Source organism: Peromyscus maniculatus, chromosome 12 (assembly GCF_049852395.1).
Source record: "Peromyscus maniculatus bairdii isolate BWxNUB_F1_BW_parent chromosome 12, HU_Pman_BW_mat_3.1, whole genome shotgun sequence".
Taxonomy (NCBI): domain Eukaryota; kingdom Metazoa; phylum Chordata; class Mammalia; order Rodentia; family Cricetidae; genus Peromyscus; species Peromyscus maniculatus.
In genome coordinates this window covers 76,715,730-76,723,927 of record NC_134863.1, presented here as the reverse complement: position 1 = coordinate 76,723,927, position 8,198 = coordinate 76,715,730, and positions in this window count along the sequence as shown.

Sequence of the window (8,198 nt, the reverse complement as noted above, 5' to 3'; positions counted from 1 at the left end):
CCACACCTTCAATCCCAGCTTTCAGGAGGCAGGGGGAAGCAGATTTCTGTGAATTCAAGGCCAGCCTGGGCTACATAGCAAGTACTAGGTCAGCCTGGGCTACACAGTGAGACCCTGTCTCAAGAATAAAAATAAATTAATGAAAAGAACAAGGTAAAACAGGAATTGCAGGGAGGCGATGAGTTGGAAAAGAATCAGTCCGTGAATGAGATCACAGTTTTGTTGGGAATTTCACACTTGAGTACTGTATTTACATCATTTCCACCATATCCTTCCATCCTTTCAGCTCACATCTTTCCCACTTCTGCTCAAATTCATGACTACTTCAAACTGTATAACCTACTAAGGGTCCTTAGCAAGAGAAGACTGGTTCTCCCTTACTCAGTAGCCATGTTTGTCTGTAACTCTTTCATCTAAGGGTGGAGCCTTTCAGATTCCCCTCATCCACTCTGGATGTCAACTGCTGTTGTCTCCTTGTTTAGGTGACGGTATTGTTAAGATTTCATGGGTGTAGCTTCCCTACACTATCTTATAGTAGGTAGGCATCCTTGCCCTCTGGCTGTTACAACCCACCTCTTCTGCTGTGTTCCCTGAGCCTTAGGGGTTGGGATTGGATTGTCATGTGTTGTGATATACTGTATTGTACTGCACTGGACTGTGTTGTACTGTATTGTATATGTATCCATTGCATTTTGACCACTTGTGGATTTCTGTGATATAGACTACAGTCTTGAAATTGATTTTTCTGTTACTGAAAAAAATCTAATAAGAGACTGCCTTCACTGCTATACTTTTTGCATATTTCACTTTCCAACATTTAGTAAAGAGAAAAAAAAAGAGAAGTTGAACCTCTCTACTTTTTCGCTGGAAAATTTTTTTAATCTTATAAAACTTCCTGTTCTTTCCGCTCAAGTATGAGGAGGGGCAAACATGGGGAAAGTGCGCCCTCTGCAGGTTACTTAGGATACTTTAGAGAAAAAACAGGCACAATTGTGTGACCATGTTGCAAACAATGGAGTTGGATTACAATACTTATCTCTATATATTGATATATAAGTGATATATAGATATATCTATACGGATAGATATGCAGCTTTTACCACTGACTTAATAACGATGTAATGAAGACAAGGGAAGTTCAGTGGGTTGTGGCAATCCTTTCCTTTCTTCCCTCCTCCTTTCCTTCCTGATCCCCCTCCCTTCCTTTTTCCACAGAAAGACACAAAAGGGATGATAGCACTTGTTTCTCTAGGTAGCCCTGGCTGTCCTGGAACTCATTCTGTAAACCAGGCTGGCCTCGAACTCAGAGACCCACCTGCCACTGTCTCCCAAGTGCTGGGATTAAAGGCGTGTGCTGCTGCCACCACCTGAACTGCTTGCTTTTTCTTAAGCTGCTGTTAAACTTTTGAGTCATGAATCGTTGACAGTGAAACTGTGTGCCTACTTGAGTTTCACTTCTGCTGGTGAAAACCGTCGTGGCTTCTGCCTTGGTGATAGATGTTAAGTGGGTGTTATGAGAACATAAGTGAAATGTGTTTGCGGCTCTGCTCTCTCCTGAGCGCACAGACATTTCTCAAGTTCAGCACTAGAGAAATACCGCTGTATTTCTCTCTGATGTAGAGTCCTTCTGTCAAGCGTTGAGAGGGCTGGAGATGAGCCAAAGTCAGTAGAATGCTTGCTTAAATGCATGAAGCCACGGGTGCAACCCTCAGTATCACACAAAAGCAGGTGTACATGTGTTTAATGCCAGCACTTGGGAGATAGGAGAACCAGAGGTTCAAGGTCATCCTCAGATACACAAAGATTTTGAGACCTTATCTCAAAAATTAAAAAAAAAAAAAAGCAAGACAAAAAAAAAACTTCAAGTGGATGCAGTCAGCTGGCAGAGTAGTTGCCTCGAATGATCAAAGTTGCCGGATCTATCCTCAACACCATATAAGTCCAGGTCTGTAATTCCAGTACTCAAAGGGTAGAAGCATGAGGATTAGAAATTCAAGGTGGGGCACGTCTTTAATCCCAGCACTTGGGAGGCAGAGACAGATGGATCTCTGTGAGCTCAAGGGCACCTGGTTCTACAGAGCGAGTTCCAGGACAGCCAGGGCTACACAGAGAAACCCTGTCTCAAAAAAACAAAAATGGAGGAGAAGGAAGAGGAGAATGTAATGGGAAGCAGAGTTTCTGTCCCAACAGCCTCTTCCCAAATACCTGGCAGCTGCTTCCCAAATTATCACACAGAGGCTTACATTACTTATAAATGTTTGGCTGATGGCTCAGACTTATTACTAACTAGCTCTTACATTTAAATTAACCAATTTCCATTAATCTATGTATTGTCCCACATGGCTGTGGCTTTACTGGTCCTCTGACATCTTGCTTCTTGGGTGGCTGGCTCATGTCTCCCTCAACTCCACCCTTCTTTATCCAAGACCTCAGTTTGATTGTTCCACCTAACCTTATCCTGCCTTGCCATAGGCCAAACAGCTTTATTATTAACCAATGAGAGCAACACACATTCACAGTGTAAAGAAGGATCATCCTACAGCAGGGGGAAAAGTAGTAAGAGTAGTGGTTGTTGTTCAAGGTCATCCGCACCTACCTTGCATGCAAGTTCAAGGCCAGCCTGAGCTACATCAAAACTTGTCTGAAGAACAACATCAAAACCCTACCACCTTGGCAGGAAGTGGTGGGGGGCACACCTGCAATCCAAGCATTTGGGAGTCTGAGTAAGAAGCATCTTCTATTTGAGGCCAGTCTTGGCTACACAATGAGACTTCACACACACACACACACACACACACACACACACACACACACACATCTAAATTTAAGTTTTTATCTCTAAACTTTACATATTGCAGGCGTCTTGTCCCCTCTCTCTTGGTGAGTGTTCCTCAAAACTTCAGATTTGTTGTTAAATATTTGCCATGTCTTAGTCACTATTCAAAAAAAAAAAAAAACCTACTAGATCAAGAAACAGAAAGAGAAAGGGGGAGGGAGGGAGGAAGGGAGAGAGGGAGGGAGGGAGGGAGGGAGGGACAGAAGGAGGAAGGGAAGACAGGAGAGAATTGTTGGAAGACATTGCTGGCTGGTAGAGGTCGCAGTCTACCATAGCCTGGCAGCCATCTCTAAGCTCGGCAAGATGGAAACGCCTTCTCTCCCTCCCCAGCAAAGCTTCCCACTCTCTACCCAGCCTTAACTGGAGGATGTCTCTAGGGCCAGGATGCCTGACTTATCTCAAGGGTGACACTTGACACAGTTCTCCGCAAACGCTCTTCTCCTGATGATGGTAATTAGGCAAGTGCTCTAGCCATTTTGATAGGACCCTGCTGCCACATACAAAGCCTTGTGGTAGGAGCGTGCCACTTAATGCAAATTAGGGTTTGTCCCCAGGCTCCCCAATCCTATATATTCCTTATAGTCTCAAATAAATGTGAGCTGATTCACCGACGTCTGTGTCCTGGCGGGCTGTCTTCCTTCGTGCTCATGGGCTGCTACAAAGCCTTCTGTCACAGCTGCTGCCTCTTGCCCTCTTGACCTGGTGGCCAACAGGCCGAGAGGGAAAGAGGTCCCCCCAACAAGGAATAAAAAAGAAAGAAAACATTGTAATAAAGAAAAGATTTTATTCAAATTACCAATAAGATTGAATTCCAACTGGTAGGAATAAAAAGATCTGTTGTTTCTGTTTTAGAGGAGGGGGGATTTATTTTGGTTCATGATTTCAGGAGGTATCAGTCCATCAGGATGAGAAAGGCATGGCTATGGGAGCATGTCAGTCCGTGGCAGAGTGTTTTTAAGAAACATGACATTTTACCGGCAGTTCTGATGAGGTGGCCCAGGAGGCAAAAGCCTAGTGTGGTGATATGCATGTAACTCTAGCTTTCAGAACATGGAGGCATGAGGATTAGAAATTCAAAGTCATCCTCAGCTACATCCTGATCGTCTAAATTCAACCCTGAGAACTCGCATAAGGTGGAAGAGAACTGACTCCTGAACATTATCATCTGACCTCTACATGCACACACACACACACACACACACACACACACACACACACACAAATAAATAAACAAATAAATAAATATAAAATTTTTTTAAAAGAGAGAAAATTTGCTGGTTTACAATTGTCCTTCCACATCTATGAATTTCCCATTTGTGAGTCCAACCAATTTCAGACAGAAACTATTTTTTAAGTTGTGTCTGGAGAAAACATGTACAGACTTTACTAAACGATACATAGGACAACCATTTACATGACATTAGCAGCTCTCAGTAACAGAGATGACACAGAGTGTACAAGATGATTTGTGTTACAGCAAACACTGTACTGTCAACTATAAGGGCCTGAACATCCATGACTTTGGGTCTCTGGAGAGAGACCCCAGGGCCCATGCCTGCAGATTCTAAGGATGACATGTTAGGTGTTAGAATGAAAATAAAACAAGGTGATATGAGAGAGATTAATGACATCTTTTAGACAGAGTTTTCAAAGAAATTCTCTGTGGCTCTGAGGTGAGATTTGACGCAGCACCTGAATAACAGGGAAGAGGCCTCTATGGTAAGGTCTGAAAGAAGGGCCGTCTGGACAAAGGGAAGCCAGGGAAGAGCCCTCTGGAGGGAATGAGTTGGAGAGGGGCACATTCCGAGGCTGTGAAGTACACACAGCTGTGGTGGGGAGACTGGAGAGCACGGCACAGAAGAAGGCAGGCATGGCTCGTGCTGGGCCCTACACACCCTCATATAGAGCGTTGGCTTTATTTTAAGTAAAATGGGAATGCGTTGAAAGCTTTTGTCAATGTGCTTTTGAAGATCAAGCGAAGTAACTTTCACAAAGCCCTCAGCACGGAAGCACTTGGCATTTAGGGATGCTACACCGTCGGCACCATTATACGATGGAACCCTGAACTGTGTACCATGAAATTCAAACGCAGTAATTCTTCTATAAAATTCAGGATCCAGTTATTACAAGATAAATGAAGTGAGAACAGAGTCTGGGGAGCAGATAGGCGTCAACTGCCCATTACCATATGGCCAAATTACTGTGAGCATGCTTTACTACGTATCTTACCGTCATTTTCATTTTCACCATTACCATGATCATCACTGACACTGAAGGCCAGCTCTGCCCATCATTTCAGTGAAACAGTAATTTGCCTGTGGCAAAATGACTCTGAAGGAGCACTCATAATAGTATGTTCATCGAGAAATGAGATCATCTCGCTGGGCATAGTGACACATGCCCTTAATCCAGTACTTTGGAGGCCAAGGTAGGTAGGTCTCCATGAGTTAAAGGCCAGCCTGTTCTCTACAGGGAGATCCAGGCCAGCTAAGTCTATATAGCATGTCCCTGTCTCAATAGAAAAGAAGAAGAAGAGAAGAGACCGGCCCCCAGCTCCCAGCCTGCCCCTGACGACTTCCCTTCTGGACCAGAGGTGAGTGCCTGGGTCCAGCCCGGACCCCATCCCTGGCCACCAGCCACCCCGGGAGGACCTGCCCAGCTTGGCGCCGGGTTCTGGCCACCGGGCAGCTCCCCTTCTAGCCCCACCGGGAGGGATCCCCATTTCCAAGCCCCCGGCAGCCCCTGCAGTCTCCGCGCCCTGCCCCCACGCCCATCTGCCCAAGACCCCACCCACTTCCTGAGACTTAGAGACCGGCCCCCAGCTCCCAGCCTGCCCCAGACAACTTCCCTTCTGGACCAGAGGTGAGTGCCTGGGTCCAGTCCGGACCCCATCCCTGGCCACCAGCCACCCCGGGAGGACCTGCCCAGCTTGGCGCCGGGTTCTGGCCACCGGGCAGCTCCCCTTCTAGCCCCACCGGGAGGGGTCCCCATTTCCAAGCCCCCGGCAGCCCCTGCAGTCTCCGCGCCCTGCCCCCACGCCCATCTGCCCAAGACCCCACCCACTTCCTGAGACTTAGAGACCGGCCCCCAGCTCCCAGCCTGTCCCCGACTGCCATTCTGGACCAGAGCTTGCCCCTGACTTCCCTTCTGGACCAAAGAGTTGGACAAGAGAACTCCCTTTTGGACAAGAGAGAGAGTCTTCCTGAGTCTGTCAGATCTTTGTGAAACAAGTCCACTGATAAGACCAAGAAGGAATCACAAGGAGATGGGCAGACGTCAAAGCAGAAGTACATACAGCAAAATGAAGAGCAATACAGCATCACCAGAACCTAGCTCGCCTCCAACATCTAGACCTGAACACCAAAAATTGGAAGAAGCAGAAGAAAGTAGCCTTATGAGTAACTTCATGAAGAAGGTAGAGGCTTGTGTAGAGGAAAAGACAAGAAAATTGGAAGAACGCTGTAAACAACTAGAGGAAAGGGCAAACAAATTAGAAGAAAACAATAAAGCCCTCCAAGAAAACAATAAAGTCCTGGAAGAAAACATTAAAATCCTGGAAGAAAACAATAAAGCACTGAAAGAAAATCACGAAAAAGCAATGAAACAAACAAAGGAAACAGTCCAAGATCTGAAAAGGGAAATTGAAAAAATGAAAAAGACACAAACAGAGGGAATGCTGGAAATAGAAAACCTGAGTAAAAGATCAGGAACTTCGGATGCAAGTATAACCAACAGAATGCAAGAGATGGAAGAGAGGATTTCTGGCATTGAAGATACAGTAGAAGAAATAGTTCCATCAGTCGAAGGAAACACTAAAGCCAACAAAGTCATGAACCAAAATGTCCAAGAAATCTGGGACACCATAAAAAGACCAAACTTACGAATTATAGGGATAGAAGAAGGTGAAGAATACCAACTCAAAGGCACAGAAAATATATTCAACAAAATTATAGAAGAAAACTTTCCCAACTTAAAGAAGGAAATGCCTATGAAGATACAAGAAGCCTATAGAACACCAAACAGACTAGACCCCCAAAAAAAGTCCCCTCGACACATAATAATTAAACAACTAAATGTACAGAATAAAGAAAGAATATTAAGAGCAGCCAAGGAAAAAGGCCAAGTGACCTATAAAGGTAAACCCATCAGAATAACACCCGATTTCTCAATGGAGACTTTGAAAGCCAGAAGGACCTGGACAGATGTAATGCAGACACTAAGAGACCATGGATGTCAGCCCAGACTAATATACCCAGCAAAACTTTCAATCATCATAGACGGAAGGAACAAGACATTCGAAGACAAAGCCAGATTTAAACAATACCTATCCACAAACCCAGCCCTACAGAAAGCACTAGAAGGAAAATTCCAACCGAGGGAAGTCAGATACACACTTGAAAACACAGGCAATAGATAAAGCCACAACAGTAAACCCCAAAGAAGAGAAGTACACACACACTACCACCAAAAATAACAGAGATGAAGAATCACTGGTCATTAATATCCCTTAATATCAACGGACTTAATTCACCTATAAAAAGACATAGACTTACAGAATGGATACGAAAGCAGGACCCATCCTTCTGCTGCATACAAGAAACACATCTCAAATTCAAAGATAGACACTACCTAAGAATAAAAGGCTGGGAAAAGACTTTTCAATCAAATGGTCTTAAGAAACAAGCAGGGGTAGCCATCCTGATATCCAACAATATAGACTTCAAACTAAAATCAATCAAAAGAGATCAAGAAGGACATTACATCCTCGTCACAGGAAAGATCGACCAAGATGAAGTTTCAATTCTGAACATATATGCCCCAAACATAAGGGCACCCACATATGTAAAAGAAACATTACTAAAGCTTAAACCACATATAAAACCCCACACATTAATAGTGGGAGATCTCAACACCCCACTTTCACCACTGGACAGATCTCCCAAATCGAAACTTAACAGAGAAATAAAGGACTTAACCGATGTCATGACCCAATTGGACCTAATAGATATCTACAGAACATTCCATCCTAACAAGAAAGAATATACTTTCTTCTCAGCACCCCATGGAACTTTCTCTAAAATCGACCACATACTTGGCCACAAAGCAAATCTCAACAGATACAAAACAATCAGAATAACCTCCTGTGTTCTATCAGATCACCATGGTTTAAAGCTAGATTTCAACAACAACAAAAACTACAGAAAACCTACAACCTCATGGAAACTGAATAATGCTCAACTGAATCACCAACGGGTTAAGGAAGAAATAAAGAAAGAAATTAAAGACTTCCTAGAGATCAATGAAAATGAAGACACCACATACCCAAACTTATGGGACACTATGAAAGCAGTGCTAAGAGGGA